General features: G+C 39.3%; 1 protein-coding gene across 1 annotated transcript in view; it reads right to left on the bottom strand.

Moving 5' to 3' along the window:
* Positions 1-23,792, bottom strand: part of card14 (caspase recruitment domain family, member 14) — a 98,702-nt gene that overhangs the window by 69,936 nt on the left and 4,974 nt on the right. The gene's annotated exons all lie outside the window — the stretch shown is intronic.

The following is a 23,792-nucleotide window of genomic DNA, read 5'->3' as shown; positions in this document are numbered from 1 at the left end:
AATAGAACATGAGGAGAACTCCCAAAGAACATCTTTCCTCCAGATTTAAAACATCATTCCCGATCAGTTTGCACTGATTTTCAAGATTTTGTATCTCAAAAGAATTTCTGGAAATTTAGCAACCTTTGGGAGGCATGAAATTTAATTCCTTACAAATCTACTATTTCTGCTTCCTAATCTTGAAATTTATAGTGGGGGATGAATGTGACAAATTTTTCATGACAGCAGATATATTTTGATCTCGAAATAAGAATATCTATATTTATGAAGCACCATTAAAACAGAAAAATATTCCAAAGCACTTCACAGGGGTGAAATCTCACAGATATCTATAAGACAAAGAATGATATATTAGGAGAGATAACCAAAAACCAGTTAAGCAAATCTAATGGATGGTCTTCAATGAGAAGAAAATGGTAGAAATGTTTAATATGGAAAATGTGGCGCTTGGAACCCAGACGTAATGTCAACAGTGAGATGCGGGATACACAACAGGGCCATAAGATGTAGGAGTAGACAAGGGCCATTCAGCCCATTGAAACTGCCAATGACATCATGACTAATTTGATAATCCTCAATTCCACTTTCCTGCCTTATCCCTATAACCATGGGAACAATGTCAGTGGAATGGAAAACTGTTTTAAGTGAAGTCTTTTAGTTGAATTGTGCCAACTTTGGATCTCCTTTACCTTCATGGGAAGTCGTGAATGTCACAACCTCTTTGGTGAACTGTAAACTAATACCACACCAAAATAATGATGCCATGCTGGAAGCAATGGGAAAACAATTTAATAATTAAAGCAACAGTCAAAAGATATTTTTCATTATTGTTTGTAGATGTTGAAGGTTTGCAATTAAATGGAACTGTTGGTAATGTTAAGATACATCTGATTTGTTGTCCAGAACAACAGCTCAGTTTTATTTGGCAACAATTTCAAGTCTGTCAAATAGAATTTGATCTTGTTCCACGACAGCACAGATTCTCAAATTGAGATTCTATGAGCACCAGAGGCTTGCAAACAAGTCTACAAGGCTATCCGTTTACTTTGGCTACGCCTTCTGTTTACTTACTGGCATTGACTACTGTTACTAAAATCTCTTTGCAATGACTATTTGAACGAAAGGATACAAATAAGAATGATAACATTTGTTTTCCTTAGAGTAGTTGGCAGGATTGTTAGCACATTGGGTTTCCCAACTGTGCCAATATTTAGACGAAGTTCCCAAACTGAGAAGACATCATTCTGTTATCAAAAAAGAAATAAATTACTGAGGAACAAAATATTTAAATAGCGATAATAATCACCTCTTGAAGAACTGTGAATTCTATTTTCCATATTCCTCAGTTATATTTAAGTTATCTCTGAACCCAATTTTATGCACAAATAAACTCCCGGTTGCCTGTTTTTGCCTGGCAAAATGCAGTAACCATTAGACATTATGACATTATTTTAACATAAGAAGAGAGAGAAGAGCATGAGTAAGCCATACAAGCCCCTCAAAACTGCTCTACCATCATGACTGATCTTGTAGCTCAGTTCCAACTTCCTGCACTGTCTCTATGTCTCTTAATTCTTCTTTCTGTATTTAAAAAAAATTGATCTCTGCTTTGAACATTACCAATGTCTGAGTATCACCAGCTCCCATGCGTAGAGCATTCCAGAGTTTCACCAAGTGAAATCAAGTTCTCTTCATCTCAGGTCAAGTGACTAATTCCAATTCTGAGACTCTTGCATCCTTAATTTTAGACCCCACACCCCAGCCACTGCACCATCTCAACAACATCCCCTCACAACATCTACACCATCAAACCCATTAAGAATTTTATATGTCCCAATGAGATTATGTCTAATTCTTCTAAATACTTGTGAAGATAGGCTTGGTCTAATCAATATATCCTTAGAGGTCAATTCTTTCATCCCAGGAACCAGTTCTACATGCACATCCTCTAAACAAAGCACATTCTGAATTAGGAGGCCATAATCCTTGATGTGTGAATTTCACTAAGTGTACTTCCAGCTAGACTTCTTTGCAATCTCTTTGCATTGTAGGCTGACGTACTTTGATTTCCCAATTGTGTACTGTTCCTGTATGCCAAACCTCTGTGATGCATGACTGTGCAAACATTTCCCTGCCTCTCTTATCTAGAAAAGATCAGTATTCTGTTTTTGACTGTCTGATCAAAGTTGATTACTTCACAATTCTTCACATTCCATCTGGCTCATTCTTGTCTACTTACTTCATACATATAAATATTTTTGCATCTTCATTGCGTCTTCCTAATTGCATACTTTCAGGGGTAACTTTATGTTGTTCTCAAGATCAGACATATTGTACTCAATTACCTCATCTAACTCATTGTTACGTATTATCAATAGCTGAGGCAGAAACCCGATGCTTTTCAAACTCTACTTTGTTCCTTGATAGATGGGGGCAAAGAGTATATAAATTCTAGTGAAGTTACATTATGATGGATACATCTAATGGACCCAGTGAATGCATGTTAGTGAAGAAGGCAAATAGTATGTTAGCCTTCAAAGCAAGAAGATAAAAGTACAGAAGCTTGCTGCAATTCTATAGGCCTTGGAGTATTGTGTGCAGTTTTGGTTTCCTTATCTGAGGAAGGACATTTTGGCTATGAAAGGAATGCAATGAAGGCTGACAGACTGATTGCTGAGATGCCAGGACTGATGCCAGGACTGATGTATAAAGAGAAAATGAATCAGTTAGGGTTATATTTATTGGTGTTTAAATGTATTGTTGAGGGGTGCGGTGGAGTTGATGTTTGGATTGGGGGGTGCTTGTGGATCTCATAGAAACCTGGAAAATTTAGATAGCTGGGTCTCTGGAATAACAGTCCAGCAATAATACCAATAGGCTGTCACCTCCCCATGTGCTATAGGAGGACCTAATGAAGGAATTATCTTTGAATTTTCTTTCAGTTACAATGAATAGAATTCGTACTTTCTCATATTAAAGTTTCCAAATTGGCCCAATGGAGATTGAACAAACAAATTGATATTTTGAAGATTACTGCACTTAAGGCTTTTTTTCACTCTCATATTTGCTTAACAAAGGTATTTTTTGCAAAAATGACTACTAGCACTGGGAGGAAAACTCTTAATGATTTTTCTGTGGTCTGGAACAATGCAGCTATTTGCAGACATACTCATTCCCTTTAAAGTATGAAATTTGATAGTTCTACAAAGAGTAATATTATCTCCAAGACTCTTGTGGGCTCCAGTATATTCATTAGATGCTAGACAAAAGGATCTTTAATTCCGTGTGAAGTTTCCAGACTGGAGCCATTCAGCTCCCTCATCAGATTAAGCAAAAATTGTTAAGAAATCAAAGTGTACAGTATTTATGTGTATTACTGTGATTTATGTTCCTTAACGGTGCATTAGAGTTTCTTGACTGAAGTGTTGTAAATGGCACGACAAATATCGGTGTACAGGTAGAATTCAGCTGAATAGATGGGAACTTAAATGGCATTCAGCACGTACTTTTCATTAGACGGATTGAAATTCTACATTGAGAATGCCATTGTATTGAGGAATGCAATATAAATAAGGTATTGTTTTCTACTTGGAGTAACTAACTTCTACCATTAAAAAAAAAGTTGCTACTCTGAGTTTTACAAGTTAAGGAACTATGTAATGTAGTACTGAACTGTACAGTCAGGAGTAGCACAGGGTAGGAGCATTAGCAAAGGCATCAACTAGTCAGGCTTATGTAAATGTCTCAAGCTGAGTAGTTTTTACTTATTACCGGAATTATTATTCTAATCTAAGCATAGAATCCCTACTGCAAATAGAGGCCATTCGCCCATTGAATCTGCTCTGACCTAGTAATCCCATGTTTATTATAGTTAACACACCCACCTTACACACTACAGGGTAGTTTAGCATGACCAATTCACCTAACCTGCATATCTTTGGACTGTAGGAGGAAACCACATCACCCAGAGGAAACCCACACAGGCACAGAGAGACAGTTGGCCAAAGCTGGAATTGAACCCAGGTCCCTGGCACAGTGAGGCAGCAGTGCTGACCACTGTATTGTCTCATCCCACCATCACTTGTCTGATTGGCTGTCAGCTACAAGAATGAAGGTGCAGAGAATACCCATCTTAAAGACCAAATCAGAAAAGGGCATGTGCAGACCAAAATGGTAGATCAAGTACTGGGCCAGCTCTGGTTGTTATTTGACTCCACATTCCTCCCATTCTACACGCTGCTAGTGTACACCGCCTGCTCCTATCGGTCATGGTGTGTTGTGCAGGCTGCACTGGGAATGGCTGGCAGTATTCCTACCAACCTGAAGTCTTTAGCACAGAATTATTATAATGTGGAATAAGATGCCATTTGTGCTGGGTCCTCTACTTTTTGTCAGTTGCATAAATGATTTGGATGCGAGTATAAGAGGTACAGTTAGTAAGTTTGCAGATGACACCAAAATTGGAGGTGTAGTGGACAGCGAAGAGGGTTACCTCAGATTACAACAGGATCGGGACCAGATGGGCCAATGGGCTGAGAAGTGGCCGATGGAGTTTAATTCGGATAAATGCAAGGTGCTGCATTTTGGGAAAGCAAATCTTAGCAGGACTTATACACTTAATGGTAAGGTCCTAGGGAGTGTTGCTAAACAAAGAGACCTTGGAGTGTAGGTTCATAGCTCCTTGAAAGTGGAGATAGGATAGTGAAGAAGGCGTTTGGTATGCTTTCCTTTATTGGTCAGAGTATTGAGTACAGAAGTTGGGAGGTCATGTTGCAGCTGTACAGGACATTGGTTAGGCCACTGTTGGAATATTGCGTGCAATTCTGGTCTCCTTCCTATCGGAAAGATGTTGTGAAACTTGAAAGGGTTCAGAAAAGATCTACAAGGATGTTGCCAGGGTTGGAGGATTTGAGCTATAGGGAGAGGCTGAACAGGCTGGGGCTGATTTCCCTGGAGCGTCGGAGGCTGAGGGCTGCCTTTATAGAGGTTTACAAAATAATGAGGGGCATGGATAGGATAAATAGGCAAAGTCTTTTCCCTGGGGTGGGGGAGTCCAGAGCTAGAGGGCATAGGTTTAGGGTGAGAAGAGGAAGATATAAAAGAGAACTAAGGGGCAACCTTTTCACGCAGAGGGTAGTACGTGTATGAAATGAGCTGCCAGAGGATGTGGTGGAGACTGGTACAATTGCAACATTTAAGAGGCATTTGGATGAATAGGAAGGGTTTGGAGAGATATGGACTGGGTGCTGGCAGGTGGGACTAGATTGACTAGATTGATATCTAGTCAGCATGGACAGGTGGACCGAAGGGTCTGTTTCCATGCTGTACATTTATATGATTCTATGACTGATTATATCTGCACCAAATTCTGAGCATGTTAACTTAGTCCTAATCATCTGTCTTTTCCACATAATCCTCCACATTATTTCAATGTAAATAAACATCCAATGTTGAATCCCTTATTTGTGCCTTCCTCTGTCGCACTTCATGACAGTGTATTCCAGACACTAACTACTCATTCAGTGAGAAAAGGTTTTCTTCACCTGGCATTTGCTTCTTTTGTAAAACACTTTAAAACTGTGCTCTTTGGATCTTGACCCATTTATGGATGGGAACAGTTTCTCCCTAACTACTCGACCCAGACCCATCATATTTTTGAAAACTTCCCTCAAATGTCTATTTAGCTTTTTCCTCTTTAAGGAAAATAGTTCCAGCTTCTCAAATAAAGATTTAAAATAATGAAGGGTTTGGACAGTATACACTTAGACCACTAATTCCAAATGGATAGGTTAGGGAGCATTAGGAATTTACAGATTATAAAAGGGCAGAATTAGCACGATTGCTAATCTGTTCAATATTTTCCACAGAATAATGGATCAGTGCAAAACGTTGCTGGCTTGAGCACCGATTGCCGGTTTGCTTCGTTTGTTGCATTTCTTCCAAAGCTGAAGATTTATCACACAGGAACAGTCAATTTTAGTTTAACTGTTCTATTCTGGTATGAGTATTCCACACAGACCTCCTGGCATTCTTCTTCCTATACCCTCATCAATGTAACCTAATCCTTTCACCATCATGTGAATTGAATTGAATTAGATTTGTTGTCACATGTACTCATATCAGTACAGTGAAGTGTTTACACATTGCCATCTCAGGTGCAGAATATTAGGTACAATGATAACAAAACACAAACAGTACAATTTTCTAAAAAAAAACTACAGGCACTACAATCCTGGGCAAAGGGTAAATGTCAGTCAACTTTGCAAACACCAAAGTAATGTCGGAGAAAATCTTCCCGCGTTCTCAACAGATGGCGTGCCTCATGATGGGATCACAAACTACAAAGACACACAAAAAAAGCCCGCAAAATGAGGTGATACAATAATTAGAAAAATGTTGCATAAAAAGTCATTTCTTTCTTCCTAATTTTTTTTTGCAACAAAATAAGTGGTATCTAAGCTTTCTTGGACTTGGACTTGATGCTTGTTTTGCCTTTCTTGCTCTTGCTCCTGTCTTTGCTGGAGGAACCCAGGCAACTATTCCTGCTACCTGCTTTCTTGCTGGAAGCACCTTTCTTGTGAGTTTTCTTCACTGCGCTGCTGCTGCTGGCTAAGGTTAAGGCCGAAGATTTCTTCTTCTTGGTCACTCGCCCAGCTTCACCTTTCTTGGTGATCTTGAAGGAGCCGTTCACCCCTTTGCCCTTCACTTGCTTGAGGGTGCCACTGAGGACATTGTGCAACCTGGCTTTCAGGTTGGCAGGAATACTGCCAGCCATTCCCAGTGCAGCCTACACAGCACACCATGACCGATAGGAGCAGGCGGCGTACACTAGCAGCGTGTAGAATGGGAGGAATGTGGAGTGAAATAACAACCAGAGCTGGCCCAGTACTTGATCTACATTTTGATCTGCACATGCCCTTTTCTGGTTTGGTCTTAAAGGGCATTGTGCAGTTAAGTGTGACCTGGCACTTGTTGAAGCATTTCCTTATAAATGGTGGCCAGTGAGGAGCCATTGTGGGCACCCACCCTAGAATTGATTAATTTGATTTATTGTCACGTGTACTGAGGGACAGTGAAAATCTTTGTTTGCGTGTAGTACAGGCAGATCATAGTAAGCAAGGACATACGGATCATAAGTTGAAAAAAATTTTTACAGAGTGAGGCATGCAGGTTACAGTGCACAGGATGTGTGTGAGATAAAATTAATATTAACAAGATCAACATTGGTTGACGTTAGAGAATCCATTCATCGGTCTAACAATGGCAGGGAAGAAGGTGTTCTTGAACCTGATGGTGCATATGTTCAAGCTTCTGTACCTTCTGCCTGTTCAAAGAGATTGTACGACACCATTACCGGGGTGGGATAGGTCTTTGATGGTGTTGACAGTATTTCTGTGGCAACGAGGTGTGTAAATGGAGTCCATTGATATGAGATTCGCTTCTGTGATGGTTTGGGTTATGCACACAACCTTCTGTTGTTTCTTATGGGCTTAGGCAGAGCATTTGCTGTACCAGCCTGTAATGCATCCGGCCAGTATGCATCTGTAAAAGTTGGTGTGGATCCTTATGGACATGCCAAATTTACTGAGCAGCGTGAGGAAGAAGAGGCATTGTTGTGCCTTGACCATTGCATTTACATGGGAAGTCCAGGACCAGTTGGCAGTTCTTGTCACTCCTAGGAATTTGATGCTCTCAACTCTCAACTGCCATACCATTGATGGAGATGGGTGGCGTTTTCTTCACTGTTTGTCCAACTTCCTCTTAAATACATCTGTGCTAGTCTCCTCAACTACTCTTTATGGTAGAGTGTTTCTAACTACAGTGCTTTCGACGTACACATTTTTCCTACGTTCTCTATTAAATTTATTAGGACTTTTATATTTACAGCCCCTTGTCCGGTGCCCCCTCATGTAGAAATGCCTTCTCTGCATCTCCCCAGCCAGTCCCCCATTAACAAAATACAGCCTCAATGTGAACTCTTGGACTGGTTTCAATTACCTGAAAGAGTCAGAGATGAATTTTACAGATTATTTTATTTTATAGAATTGGCCTGGGCATTTAAGCTATTTTCTCACTAATCCCAGGATACTCTAATTGCACAGGGCATATTCATATCCTGTGGCATAGGGCATCACAACTCCACAAGACAGGCTAGAGAGAGCAGAAGGTCTTTTCCTGTCTGTCATTTACATATGCTTGAAAAATCAAATTATTCAAATATATTGATATCATGGCCAGGAGGAATAGTGATAGTGTTGATTTAAACTAAATTCATTAATGCCAGAAACCACCATAATCCACATGAAAAACATAGAAACATAGAAAATAGGTGCAGGAGTAGGCCATTCAGCCCTTTGACCTTGTACCACTGTTCAATATGATCATGGCTGACTCTGCAATTTCAGTATCCCATTCCCACTTTCTCTCCATACTCCCTTGATCCCTTTAGTTACAAGGGCCATGTCCAGCTCCCTTGAATATATCTAATGAACTGGCCCCAACAGCTTTCTGTGGTAGATAATTCCACAGGTTCACAACTCTCTCTGAGAGAAGAAATTCTTCCTCATCTCAGTCCTCAGATCGCAACTTATCACACATGCAACTCAGGTTAGCAAGGAAACAGAAGCACAAGTGCGTGCCAAGCCTCATCTTTAGAATTGCTTTGAGCTGCAGATGCTACTTGGACAACTTGGTGGAGAATGTAAATATGGGTCCCCTGGATTTTGCCCGGCTCAAATGTCTACTATGGCACACAGCTGAGATGGAGAGAGGAAGGTCATGGGCGGGGGGGGGGGAGGGCGAAGGTGGAGACAGCAGTGGTTGAGGTATTATTGTAGAAGAAGGAACAGCATTCCCACAGGCTTGATATTAAACAAATTAAAAATAAATCAACAACAATTTTTTCCGAAGTCTTGTTTGATGATAGCTGGCTGGGCTGTGGTCAAGCCATGTGAACTCTGGACTTCTTTATTTTAGTTAGTTTTGGGAGTGGGACCAGGAAATGTACACCAGAGCCTTTTTTTCAGTTGCCCAGGTCTAATTCCCTTCATTAAACATTACAAGAGACCATTTTACACTCATAAAATGGATGCAACAATATCCTTTTATCTTTACAGATGGTATCTCACTGCGACAATAAGTCTCTTCCTCCACATGGTATAATGTTAAGGGGTACATCGAGTGCATTGATTGTCTTTAAACAAAAGAAGCAAAATGTGTCCAAAAATTAATCCACGGGTGAGTCATTCTAACAATGAATTGAAAATAGCTGAGCAACTGTATTTTCTGCAGTCATTAAAGCTGTCCAGAAATACAAAAATTCCAATGCTTCAGAATTGAACCAACCTTCAGATCATTTCCCTTGACAAGATAATATGACATTTCAATTGAGTTGGTTCCTCCGTGAAGGAATTTTATAATTAACTTACAATTATTATTCATGCAAAACATCACTTACCTAAAGCCAAACTCACAAATTTTAAACCTTGTTCAAGGCTGTGGAACAGTATCTCAAAATTATGAGAGCATGAAAGCCTTTGAGATGTGGAACATTCGAACAGCTAAATTGATTTTTTTGAAATGTTTGGTGTTATCCCTGTTGTAAGTTCTCATTTCTTAATTTGAAAGAACACAAGCTATTGGTCCATATTTTATGCCAGTAATAGCAGTGAAACGATCAGTGTTTGCTGTCATCATTCTTCTGAAGGGCACAGCAACTTCAGGAGTTCTGACATGCACAGGATAATGTGCTGTCCTGGAAACTGCTGTCAGTGAACCCATGCTTCTCCAAAAGTCCCGCAATCTGAAATCAATTAGACATCTTTAAACGGTTGAGAATTTCCACCCTTCCACTCATACAATGGAATTTTTTACCTCCCTCTTGACTGGTTTGGAGCTGTGGGCATTTAATCAGGTTGGGGGTGGGGTGGGGGGGCAATATGGGGTGGACGTGGATGTTGCCCAATTCAGTCTGTGGGACAAGGCTCATGGACAGTCTGGGCTTATGCCCAAAATGTTGATTCACCTGCTCCCTGGATGCTACCTGACCTGCTGTGCTTTTCCAACGCCACACTCTCAACAGTCTTCCCATCCGAATGCTAATTAAGATTCTTAAGTGTGTAACTAATTCCAACTTAAGGGCCTGATCCTGCTGATGCTGGCATTTAATATGTGTCCCTCTGCACAAGACTTGCTCAAAGACACTCAAGGGACCCTCCATCAGAAAAGCTACTTAGAATAGAATCGTTACAGTGTGGAAACAGGCCTTTTGGCCCTACAAGTCCACAACAACCCTCTGAAGGGCAACCCACCAGCCCATTCCCCCTACCCTATATTTACCCCTGACTAATGCATCTAACCTACACATGCCTGAACACTATAGACTATTTAGCATGGCCAATTCACCTACCCTGCACATCTTTGCATTGTGGGAGGAAACTGAAGCACCCAGAGGGAACCCATGCAGACACAGGGAGAATGTGCAAACTCCACCCAGATAGTCGCTCAAGGCTGGAATTGAACCTGGGTCCATGGTGCTGTGAGGCAGCAGTGCTAACCACTGAGCCACCGTGCCACCCCCACTTCTCTGTCACTTGTTCTGAATCTTCTTGACTCCCACTGCACCATGCCCCTCCTTCCCCACCCCAATCTGCAAACCCCATCTCACCCTCACACACCTGTGGCCTGGGCCTCTGGTTGATTCTTGGCCAGAAGGGGATGTATTACAGGAAACAGCCACTGCTGCCAGAGGCCCTAATGAGCAATGAGAGCTGGCAGCTTCTGATTGGCTGGCAGCAGAGTGGCGGGAATTCAGATCCAGAGTTCTAAATCTTGGAAAGGACCAAAACTGACCAGTTAAACGTACCTGATGACACTATCCTGGAATGGCTTGCTGAACAGAGGCTCTCCCACCTATCATTCTCCAGCTGGTAGCAACACAACCATTACCAACATTAAACTTTGCCTGTGTCCTTTCTTTTATTTATTCAAGGAATGTGGGAGTCACGGGCTGTACCAACATTTGTTGCACACGTAGTGGCCCTTAAGAAGATGGTGATGGTGAGTGGCCTTTATGAACTTCTGCAATCCATTTTCTCTAGGTCAACCCACAAGGCCACCAGGGGAAGAGTTTTAGGATTTTGACCCAGCGACAGTGAAGGAATGGTGATATATATATTTCCAAATCAGAATGGTGAGTAGCTGGAGGGAAATTTGCAGGTGGTGGTATTCCCATGTATCTGTTGTCCTTGTCCTTCTAGATGGAAGAAGTCATGGATTTGGAAGGTGCTTTCAAGGAAATTTGTTGAACTCCTGTATTGCATTTTGTAGATACTAGGATTAATTCTTCCTGTTGGAAAGTGGCGAGCTTGTGGAATTCCCTGCTAGGCCAAAACTTTGAATGTTTTCAAGAAGGTGTTAGATATACTTTAAAGCTAAACAGATTAATATGTATAGGGAGAAAGTGGGAATAGGGTACTGAGTGGAATGATCAGCCATGATCATATTGAATGGAGCAGCAGGCATAAAGGGCTGAATGGCTGACATTTTGCTCCTATTTTCTATGTTGCTGTGCAGATGGTACAAACTGTTCCTATTGAGCATCATAGGTGGAGGAACAGAATGTTTGTGCTAGTGGTGCCAATTAGGTGGGCTTTGTTTTTGTCCTGGATGGTTCAAGTCTTTTGAGTGTTGTTGGAGCTTCACTCATCAGGCAAGTGAGTAGTATTCCATTAGTCACTTGACATCTGCCTTGTAGTTGGTGGATGGGCTTTGGGAAATAAGGAAAGTTACAGACTACACCTTTCATCGCCTTGGTACTTATACGATTAGTCCAGTTCGGTACCTAATCAATGGTAACCCCCAGGATGTTGATGGTGGAGGATACCATTGAATGGTGATGTCATTGATTGTCAAAGAACAATTGTTATTTGGCTTTAAGAGGTGTATTTCTTTCCTTTTTTCTTATGAAGACATGTTGAGTCAGAGGTGTGAAGCGGTCTACTTCAAGCCAATAAAGTAACCAGCTTGTGAGGTCTTGGGTTTTTTATGTTCGAACAATATAAGCAGCCTGAATGGATGAGACCAAGCTCCCATAGAACCAAGATTTTAGTTTTAGCTTTCAGTAACTGTAGAGTTGGAAGCTACAATACATCTCTCCCTGTTCAACAAAACACTTGAGGTCTCTCTCTCTTTCTCAGAGTTTTTCTCTCATGCACAAGAGATTTGCATGTAAGATAATCTATTTTACTGAATTTGCCTTTGCCAACGGCGTGTTTATGAGCTGTTATTATGTTGGAACATAATAACATGTAGTTAGACAATATCATTCTGTTAAGTTTTCCAATAGAGTTAAGTTATTACAATCCTTCTTTCTTTTGTTTATATTTTAACCTGAGTGTATGAATAAAGTATGTTTTGCTTCAAGCCTGGTAGTTTGTCTAATCAAATTGCATCCGCAAGATAATGCTTAGCAATTGCCTTTAAAATAAGAACAAGTTAGGGTCTAGACTATCTCATTGACATGTTTTGAAGTAATATGGTTTGGTCCATAACAAACTGGGGTTCTTGTTGGAATATAAATCTCTAATTCCAGGTTGGGTTTAAAATGAGTGGAATCAAAGGAGTTGTGGGTGTTGGTGTTAAATTTGGTTAATTTAAACAGGATGTGCCTTGTGTAATAATGGCACTTTTAGTCACTAAGAGTTTCCTGGAGGTGGAAGAAGTCACTTTGGGTATTTTAAAGAAAGTCAGCAGATAAAACTTCCAGAATTGGCAAACAAGTTGAAGTTGGAATTGCCTGCATCTGTTAGGAAAGGGTAAATAATTATAGCAACAGCATAACATTTACAACTGCCAGGATTGCAATCAGAATCATTGGAAAAGTTAAAATTTCAATTACAAGTGAAGCAGCATAAATTAGAGGCAATGACAAGAGAAAAGGGAATGAAACAGTTTGAATTAAGTTATAAAAAAAAGAGGAAAAACAAAAGGAAAGAATCGCCCTGGCAGAACAAAGAAAGGATGGCCCTTGTAGAGAAGAAAGGGATAAAGTGAAAGTCCATAATACAATAGTTAGATTCTTCTTTGTTTTCAATTACAAGTGAAGCAGCATAAATTAGAGGCAATGAAAAGAGAAAAGGGAATGAAACAGTTTGAATTAAGTTATAAAAAAAAGAAGAAAAACAAAAGGAAAGAATCGCCCTGGCAGAACAAAGAAAGGATGGCCCTAGTAGAGAAGAAAGGGATAAAGTGAAAGTCCATAACACAATAGTTAGATTCTTCTTTGTTGGAGATGGTTATTATCCAACACTTGTGGGGGAAAATGTTACTTGCCACTTAGCAACCCAAATCTATTCCAAGTCTTGCTGCACTCAGACATGGACTGCTTAAGTTTTGAAAGAGATGCAACCGATACTGAACATTGTGCAGCCAAAAGCAAACATTCCCACTTCTGACCTTATGATAGAGGGGTCGTTATTGATAAAACATCTGAAGATGTCATAAGACAGTTAAAAAAGCCATACCTATTCATTGTGAGAGAACTGAGATTTTATCCAAGTTCAGAATTGCTATTAAGTAGCCTTATTGGCACTGGTAGAGTATTTTTATATGTCGAACATAGTATTTCTCCATTAGATAACAAATCTCTTTATTTATTTATGCCATATTATGTTATGACTATTGGGGTAAAGAAATCAACCCCACAATTCCTGGAGTTGTCGCAAATGTGAAGGTTTCATCTGTCAAATTCAGGTTAACATAATGTGGACACCAGTTTTTTTTCTCTCAATTAAAGACAAAACAAACTATTTAACGTAATCAAACTGTTTTTAACCAATGGCAGAATGGAGACATATGAATTGCTAATCTATAACTCTAAAACTTAAACTCTACCCCTTTCGAAAAGTTCCCACACAAAAAATAAGATACACAAAGAGAAAAGACAAGACACAAATATTATGGGAGGGGAAGGTTTAAAACTCAGAGAGGCACACTTCTGGTGCCAATCCGGAGCACAAGTTCAATGAATTGTTTTCTTTTGAGTTCTTTTGATTCTGGGCTCTTTGCTGATGAGACAAGGTTCTGGGTATATAGTTTCTCAGTCTTCATTCACTCGTTGAGGATTTGCCCTTTGTCTCTGAAGGTGTTCTTTCCACTTTTCCTTTCAACAGGGGATTTGCAGAGAAATCAGCTTACAGAGAAATATGACAGAAAGCAATTAGATACAAAGGATTTTATTTTTCTTCCCCACAAGGGAGGGAAATATTTGATACTTTCTCTCTTCAAGTTAAATGTATTTGCTGCTTTGGCCATGAACCAATCAATTGGTTGTTACTATGCTCAGCTATCCTGAACCCACAATGTGTATCAATTGAAAAGCCAATCAAGAGACTGTCTCTAAACAAAACTGCCCTGAACACACACATGTAGTACAATTTTGCCTGGAATTCTCCCTCTCCCTTGTCCAACAAGGCAACATTGTACAGACAACTCACAGTGTTGTCCAGTACAGACACTTTCTTATACCACTTCGCTGATTTAAAGTAGTATCTTTTTCCATTTTTAGTCCACAGTCTAAAAAAAAGGCCCTTACATTTATTTGATATAAACAGATTGTTAGGATCATCCCATCCTTGAGGAATATAACAAGAGAATGAAAGATTAATATAAAAATCTCTGTTGTAGTTGAACAATTATGGATTTGAGTGTTGCTAAAAATATTTATCAAATGCTGTTGAAATTTTTCATCGCACACTCTCCAGAGCAGATGCAAAGATGTGAAATTTAAAATGTTTAAAAAATTTGGATTACAGGAGAAAAGGTGCTGATTGGTTGACAATGTCAACTCTGACTGGTTGACACATTACCATGAAAAATACACCAGGAAATAATTGTCTTGCACGGCTTTAAATTTGTCTGTAAATGGCCAGAAGATCAGTACTCTTAACTTTAATCATTTAAACCATTCTAAATTTGGTGTAAGGGCGTACTAGCACATTTTTCATTGCTGAATAATCACATTAACCTAGAACACAATACAGCCTGATAGTTAAACCTTTGCCTTAAGATGTATCAGATGAGCTCAGCGCAACACCTAAGCAAATAGGTAAAGGGAAGAATAAAAGTAGCATAACTGCATTTAATTCCTCTAAAGACAAGATATGACATTCCATCAAGGACGTGACCTTAACACTCAGTAATTGGTTACATATTCGTATTTTTGTTAAATATTAATATACACTCTTTCTCTGCTGAAGGAGAAACATCTGATCATTAATTTAACTCGTGTACCATAACATTGGGCACATCTTGGAAGAAGCAACAGAGTAAGGTGGCAACATGAAAATTGCAGAAGGTAAAGGAAAAGCTGCTCTGACCACCCAAGAGCAGGGCAGAGAGAATATTTAAACTATGAGAATTCAAGGAATGCAAAGTTCATTCTGTTGCTCTCCAGTGAACCTATCTCATGTGGTTTGTACAAACACGTTGCATACTGGAATTATTCGTGGTAGACATCAATGAATAGATGAGACTGATTCTGATTTTGTTTTGTAATTTTAATTACCGTTAATACTAATTCTGGTGCTAGGAATGGTCTAATACTATGGTGCAAAAAGTATTTTCACAATCAAAAGCACCACTAATAACAAAGGTGAACTGTAATTGGCAAGCACTCTCAGCAATGTAATGTAAGGTTACTATTAGAATAAAACCTTTTTCTTGCCTGCAGCTTGAAGGAGGGAAGACTGTAAATTATTGCCAGGAATCTGAGAGCCAAACCCGATCACCTCGGATCACGTTATGAGTCATAAGTTGTTTTGTTACACAGGTTTCGGGACTTTTATCCATTTGAGAACAGAAATCTGTTCCACTCTAATTACTGTGTATTTCTACATAATTACAGAAAATATTTGGATGCATTATTTCGAGTACCTACCACTGACATATGGAGTGCCAGAAAGAAATAGAATCCGGCTGTTGGTATTTGAAGTGTTTCACAAGATAAATGTTGGTGTGTTTATGTTTCCCAAGTGCCTGGGCATTTGAATCTGGTGGCAATTTTGACATGGCAATTAGATTTCTTGTGTTGAACATTGTGGCTACCATCGCAAAAAAGATAGAACTCAGATCATTATTTAATGCAAAATCTTTAATATATTATTAGCAATTATTTCATGAATAGCTTTTGTTAATGAAGCAATTAACTATTCATTTATTGCTTTTATTTCTAAATTGCCCTTCATATTCGTTTTAGTGAAACAATTTAACATGAATTGCAATAAAATATCTCACCCAAAATACTGACATGTCTTTCACTCTCTTAGATGCTCTCCTCTGTGATGTATTCCCATTGTCACACTTCATAATAAGTGATCTTTTTTTTGTTTCCTTCTCAAGTTACAGATAAAGTAATTATTATTATTAAAAGGCTACTCTGTGGGACTGTGTCAAAATACACATAGAGATCAGAAAAGAAACAAAGATATCACTAAGTTCAAAAGTCAAGTAAGCAATCTCCACGAGACTATGGAACATGGATTTCAAATCACTGCTGTCTCTTTTTGCTTTGCTTTAGAAACTCCAGATATTGTATCTAACTGGAGAAATCTGACATTGCACAAAAAGAATGTTAACACAGCCTGAGCAATTGTTCACTTGCAATTCTGAACTTAACATACTATCAAAACCCAATCGTATCTCATTCAATACAAAATGGAAACCTTCCAAGAGATTTTACAGTTAGACTAACAGAACAAAAATGGAGGCTCATAAATTCATACGATTTTCAAAAGATTTCCATCTGCAGGGACATCAACAGTACACAGTGTGAAGGAGCAGGGTTAGAATTACATGTACAGTATGTTGGATTTCTGCTTTTCATTGCACATGCACAGACAGCAGACTAAGTTACTGCCAATTTCACAGTTGTAATGATGGTGAGTGCTGTCAATTTGACTATCATTATGACTGCAAAACCCAGACAAACATAAAAGCTGCTAATAGACTTTAAAAAAGATTTAAATTAAATTTAGATTTTGCAATATTTGTATTTAGAAAACACCACAATGTGTTGGAATAATACTTCAATACAATTCAATATGCAACTATCTTATTGAAAGTCAGTTGTTCAACTCATTAAAATGGGAACAGGGTACTGACTTGGATGATCAACCATGATCATAATGAATGGTGGAGTTGACTTGAAGGGCCAAATGGCTTATTCCTACTCCTTTATGTTCTACATTTCTCAACATAGCGGCTATATTTCGCCAGCATAATCGTAAAACCAGGCATGGGATAATCTGTTTTCTGATTATGGATCTTGATGAGGAGACCAAGAAAACTTCCTTGTCTTCAGTTATACCATTCTTAATATTCATCAAAACAGCCAAATAGTGCTTGTTTTAATTCCACATTGTGAGATCAGTAGATCCAATAGTGCAACACTCCTTAGTATTGTACTCCTTATTTGTGCTCCTATCTTACTGTATGGCCCCAAAACCTTGGTGCGGAGAAGTGAGAATGCTACCAATTCAACAGAGACATTGGAATAAAGGTTTCTTTGAACAGTATTGTTGCAAGTTATTTATTTATCATAAATTAAGGGAAGACATAAGGAAATAAAATGCATTAATCATTGGTAATGTTTATGTATAATCCTATTTTTTGCAGGATCTAATGCCCTTTGCACTGTTTTTGATAACAGCCTAACTTGTCAAACAAAAACTTTTTTTGTTACCTACATTGATTTTGAATGTTCTGTTAATTGTTAATATATCTTTATTTGAACTTAGCAACTGCAAGTCAACATCAAGCCGTATTCTGAGGAGGATAACTTTATTACCTTGGTTCATTGACTGTGACATATCTGAAAACATACAACCTAATTACAATTGTTATGTTTTCTAATATAAGAAGCTCCTTTAATAACATTAAGGAACTCCTGAATTAATAACACAAACTAATTGACAGCAATCTGCACACTTGTGTCAAATTAAACTTTTGGATTCGAACACTTCTATGATGAACAATGAATAAAATGGCTCATCTATTCATGCTTAACACATCTGCTGTGACACTTCCATGATCTGCTAACTCATTCATCTATACTCATCTGTTTATAGCGATGTACCAATAGAATCTGTTGTGTAATGACAAGATGGCAGCAGTAGAAAGATCCTAAATTGATCTTTTTAAAAAGCTATTTTGTCTTGACTAACTTTTTTCTATGAACACTTCTCTGGACAGACAAAATAGGGCTACCCCAGATTGCGTAATGCCTGTTGACTCCAATTTCTGTTAGGTTCTGATTAGCAGTAACCAGGGGACAACGATTTACATCTTCGACATGGAGTAACACACTTCTTGCATTGTATAGACATTCCAGTGAAGATAACACAAAGCAACCTCAGACAAGATGTCTGTGTCTGGAGATTGAAACACATTATGACAGAGATAGCAGTAATAGCCACCACAATTAGCTGCTACATAACAAAATGGATTTTGATGAAGACCTTCAAACTCACCTCATTAACTAAAGCAACTCAACCTAAAATCCCAGTCATGTGACTGAAACTGTTGGGCTTTGATCAGCTTTCATTATACAGTTTTGACTCCTTTAGTCATTCTGCTTGTAACACCAGATGACAGTAGCTCCAGTCTTAGCAAATGGAAATTCCTATTTCTGGGAATAATCCTTGCTTTTTGCCTGAAAATGAACCAATTCCCTATTTACAATTGCTATGCCTTCAACTTTTTAAAGAAAAAAATCATTCACAGAATGTGGATATCACTAGCATTTATTATCCATCCCAACTGCATTTTGATTGCATCTGAACTGCAAAACAGACCTCTATGTATAGCCAACTGAATGAATCTCCAGTACACACTAAGGTATTGGACTCCCTTAATTCATATGAGCTAATGGCAATACATTTACTTTTAAGTCATTTGTAATTTGTAACTATTCTCCTTTCTATTCTCTTTCTTCCTTGGATAGCTATGCATTTCCCTGGGATTTTGCTGTTAATAAACATTACATTGCCTATCATGAATTTGTCATGAGTTTTTTTTTACCAAAATGGACTTCACAAACAGGATTTTGAGAAACACACCACCACCCATTATAGAAGCTATAAACCACTTTTCTTATGTACAGAAGAGGGGAACCATAAAAATAATTCTGTTCACCTCTGCTTCTTGTCTGTGGACAATAGAAATAATAGATTGGATTTTAGCAAAATTTGACTCAGTGCAATTATCAGGGAGTTCCACGGATGTTTTCTCTCTGTGAGCTCTAGTGAGTTCTTATGTATTTCTCTGCTGCTCACCTCATTATATATGTACCACAACTCTGTGGCATTGTTCTTGTGCTTTCATTTGTTCACCAGTGGTGAAGGTATGCCCTGTGACCTTCTTGGAGTTGCACTACCAGCGCCATTTCTAAGGCACAGGCCAAAAACTGTCAACCAGAAATAACCCTTCATTGTAGTTTAGTGAGAATGGAGCAAAAAAACAAAGCTTCTGAGAACACTTTGTTGACACAGGTAATACTTCATTGCAAACAGAACCTCACATTCATAAACGTATTGCCTCTTTCCATCATCAGCTGTATGATTGACTGTCATAGTAACAGCAGCTACAAAAATGAAGGTATAGAGACTACCTATCCTGAGCAACATGCCAGGTTAGAAGACTATCTAAGGAAGGGCTACTATTGCCCTGAGATCCTGTGCAATATGACATTTCTGCTCAATGTGGGAGCAACACATGCTGGCAAGTCTTCAACAGCTGATAATATTACTTCAATTGAACAATAGGAAAAGCAAAGATAAACAAATAGAAAAGCTACATTTATTTCTGGGAATAAACAGAGGCTGCTTGCCATTCAAAGAACAACAAATTTACCGTCAACGAAATATAACTTCTACCTGTTCGTATCTATTGGCAGCAGACATCAATAAAGTCCTGGCTGAGCCCAATGTTGTTGAGCCCAATGTTGCAATGCTCTGTCATGCAGAAGGTGATGCTCCTCCTGCTCAATGTCCTCCTGTTCCTCCTTGGAAAATGACTGCCACTCTCCAAGCTTTTCAGTGTCTATCATATCCTCTCTTTGCTTGCTTCAACTGTGTAGGGAGCAACATGCTAGGATTATGTGGAACAGAGTTGACTGTAAGGACACCCCATCCTGATTGACGCATCACGCCCCTCATCTTTGGCAGGTCGATTATCTGCTCCACTGTAGACTTGATGGAGAAATAGGCTGCATTGTATCTACACTGGGCATTAGGGTTACGTAACTAAGCCATTAGTCATGGTTGCAGAAAAAAGCCCTTATTTCCCAGTAATCATTCCGATAAGGTGTCCAGCCCTTGAAATGAAGCAGGAACATGAGAGTTATCAAGGAGATAGGCATCATGGTACCTCCCAGGGTATTTAGCACAGACCTTGAAACTGTCATACAGATGAGGACATTTTGGCAAAGCCTATTGCCCAGGCTGTAGCAGTGATCTCATTTTGGGAAAATGAGATGCAACGGTGTGATCTGGGGATTGAGAGGTCCTACACTGAGCAAAGGTAGATCATTGGGAGCAGCCAATTGCATTAAAACATAGTACAGCCATCACCTTGATGGCCTATGGAATATGATTGTCACCCTTTCCCCTTCAAGTTACAAACCTGTTCCAGTAGGTTATACAATTCGGTTACGGTGTTTTGGGACATCCTCATTCTGCAATAGCAATGCACCTCATTCATCTGGAGGAAATGCCATTAAGGTCAACAAATCAAGGCCTCATACAACTCTTTCATATCCTCAGGGTAATGCCAACTGCAACAGCTGAGGAGACTGTTCAGCAGCCAATGGAGGTTGTTCTGGTCTGTGCTTACTGATGCATTTGTTCCTCCTCAATGTCTCTACGGCTGCATTGCACTGCAGCCATGAGAACACGGCCAGGATTACAGAAACCTTACCTCAACACCACCTCACCTCCCCCACATCACTCATGTATAGAAGGGCACATTGTCAAGTGCATTTAGTTCAAGGTGAGAGGAAATCAGTTTCATACCATAGTATAGCCCCTGAGACTTTGGATTGTCTTTATGAATTGTGGCCCACAGGTGACATTTCAAAGATTGGCTGCAATTATTTCTACTTCATCAAAATGACTATTATCAATTTGTAAGCACTTATAATATGAAGATTGCTTGTTTTTGCCATAGTTGGTCACTAACCTGAAGGACTGTATGATTACAGATACCTTCAATCTTTATTGTATAAATGCTGATTAATGCAATGTCCCTTGAAAAGCCTCAGGTCATTCACAAGAAAAGCTGACACCCTCAGGCAGAAAAAGAATGTACTCCACCAACACTGGGTGTGGTGGCAGCCATTTTTTATTTTCATTGCACATTTGCAAGTCAGGTGAGTCTGAAAGTCAGTGTGGGTCTCGCTTCCCAGACTGAATCACTCAGCTCATTAATCTAGGTGTCTCCCCAAATCTTTGTGTTCCTTTCTTTCTTGCTGATCCATCAGTCCCAGACACTCCCAAATATGGGAGTGGATATAGGCCAAAGACAGGTATATGGATTAGGCCACAGATCAAATGATCTCATTATATGGTGGAACTACCTCAGAAGGCCACTCCTGTTCCTATCTCCCAACCTTACGCCCTGAGTCCAGGCCCATAGCCTAGTCACGCCAAGCACTGTCAGCCCATTGAAGCCAATGTAGTGTTGACCATTATTTACATCATTTCTCACAAGAACCCTGCCCTCCAATGCTCGACTGTTTGCAATTTTTAAAGACAGCGTTCCTCCGTGTTTTAATTATTATTGCCTCTAAGTTCCAACATGCTGCTTCCATTCCCCATAACTGACTTCCCCAAATTGCCCATCACAAAGCAGCCCTCAACGGCCACTATTCTTTGGAGAGCAGACTCCCAGTATTGTGACACACCCCTCTGACTGACTTAAAAGGGCAGTTTGGACTGATAGGTGACCAAAATTCTAACTGAACAAAGTGCGGATCCCCAACTGATCTACCATCAATCCTGAGCTGGTCAAACTGGACCTCAGGACAGATTTGGCTGATTCCCCAGACAGTAATGTTATGGAATCCCTGTCCCTCACTGACAATTGTGTGCAAGTACTGGGCTGAGATCGGACCTACACAGACTGTGATGGAACCCACTAATGTACAGCTGTATCCCTTGACATGGCTGAGGATTGCTCCTCTCAGACGTTGACATATGGCTATTTCACTAAAACATGTTCGGTGTGTTTGCCTCATAAGCTAGTGACCCAGTAATTAAGTGTGCTATTGATGGAAGATTGCAACTATTCATATCAAATAGACTTTTTGAATAATGTGATTTTCTTTTGATTACACACCTATGAAGTGCTTCAAGATCAATTTCCACATTGAAGCGCAGCATAAATTAAGTTGTTGATCATTACATTATATCACGAGCTTATGAAACATGTCGCTTCTAACCTTCTTACTGTTTCAAGATAAAATCAAACTGCACTGTGAATCCATCCACTATTTTCCCAATGCAACAAGAATTTCCATTTAACCTAGCAATTTATACTGGCTTGAAACAGAAAAGATAATTCCATTTATGACATGCCTTTCAAAGTATTAATAAGAAAACATACAATCAGATTATTATATTCAATAGCTGAAAATGGGAGACAATATCTCTGCAGAATTATGTATTGACCACCTCTCACTTTATGAAGTAGGGACTCTCATTATGAAAGAACTTATCCAGAAAGATGGCTGAAAATAAACTTGAGAAACTGCATCAAACCAAGCTCTTTTTGATATTTTTATGGCACAAAAGGTACAAAGGCTGATCCAAATCACAAATGGTATCCATTATTAGTGATAAATTAAAATACTCAGCGTGGAATAAAAGACAGTGCAAATAATATGCTTACGGAAATTATGCCGCCTTTATCTGTTTTGATATGAAGCCTTTACAGTCTGTGCTTTCTTGATGCATATTCAATATATGAAATCATTGCCAAAAACTATTCTTCTTCAATAATGCTCTCTTTCTCCCCATTTTTAATTGAAAGATTACAATAATAATTTGGCCTGGATTTTGTAACCAGTAGTGAAGTGGTATTAATCATTAGCCCCAAAACAAAGTTATCTTGCAGCAAGGTTTTCCTTTTCTGAGGCCAGGTCAAATTTAGTTCCACGTCGGGGGACCGCCAAGTACGCACTGACAGTGATGTCAGTAAGTAAGGCAAACAGCCAATATACAGTAATGAGGTACTCTGACAGGAAGCAAACCAAGAAGTTAAAGTCCCTAAAACCTTTTAATATTCATGTCAAATTTCAGATATTAAAATGAATGATTATGATTGGATAGAGCTGGAAGCGAAAAATAAAGAAGACCTCAATAGCGCATCCTTGTGGAAAAGCAAAGACTCTCTGACAGCATTTTCTGATTTCTGCATCACTATACATAAGACCATAAGACATAGGAGTGGAAGTAAGGCCATTCGGCCCATCGAGTCCACTCCGCCATTCAATCATGGCTGATGGGCATTTCAACTCCATTTACCCGCATTCTCCCCGTAGCCCTTAATTCCTTGTAACATCAAGAATTTATCAATCTCTGCCTTGAAGACATTTAGTGTCCCGGCCTCCACTGCACGGCAATGAATTCCACAGGCCCACCACTCTCTGGCTGAAGAAATGTCTCCGTATTTCTGTTTTGAATTTACCCCCTCTAATTCTAAGGCTGTGTCCACGGGTCCTAGTCTCCTCACCTAAC

Source organism: Chiloscyllium plagiosum, chromosome 24, assembly GCF_004010195.1.
Source record: "Chiloscyllium plagiosum isolate BGI_BamShark_2017 chromosome 24, ASM401019v2, whole genome shotgun sequence".
Lineage (NCBI taxonomy): Eukaryota > Metazoa > Chordata > Chondrichthyes > Orectolobiformes > Hemiscylliidae > Chiloscyllium > Chiloscyllium plagiosum.
Note: the sequence above shows the minus strand (reverse complement) of the source record. Positions and strands in the feature narration are given on the sequence as shown.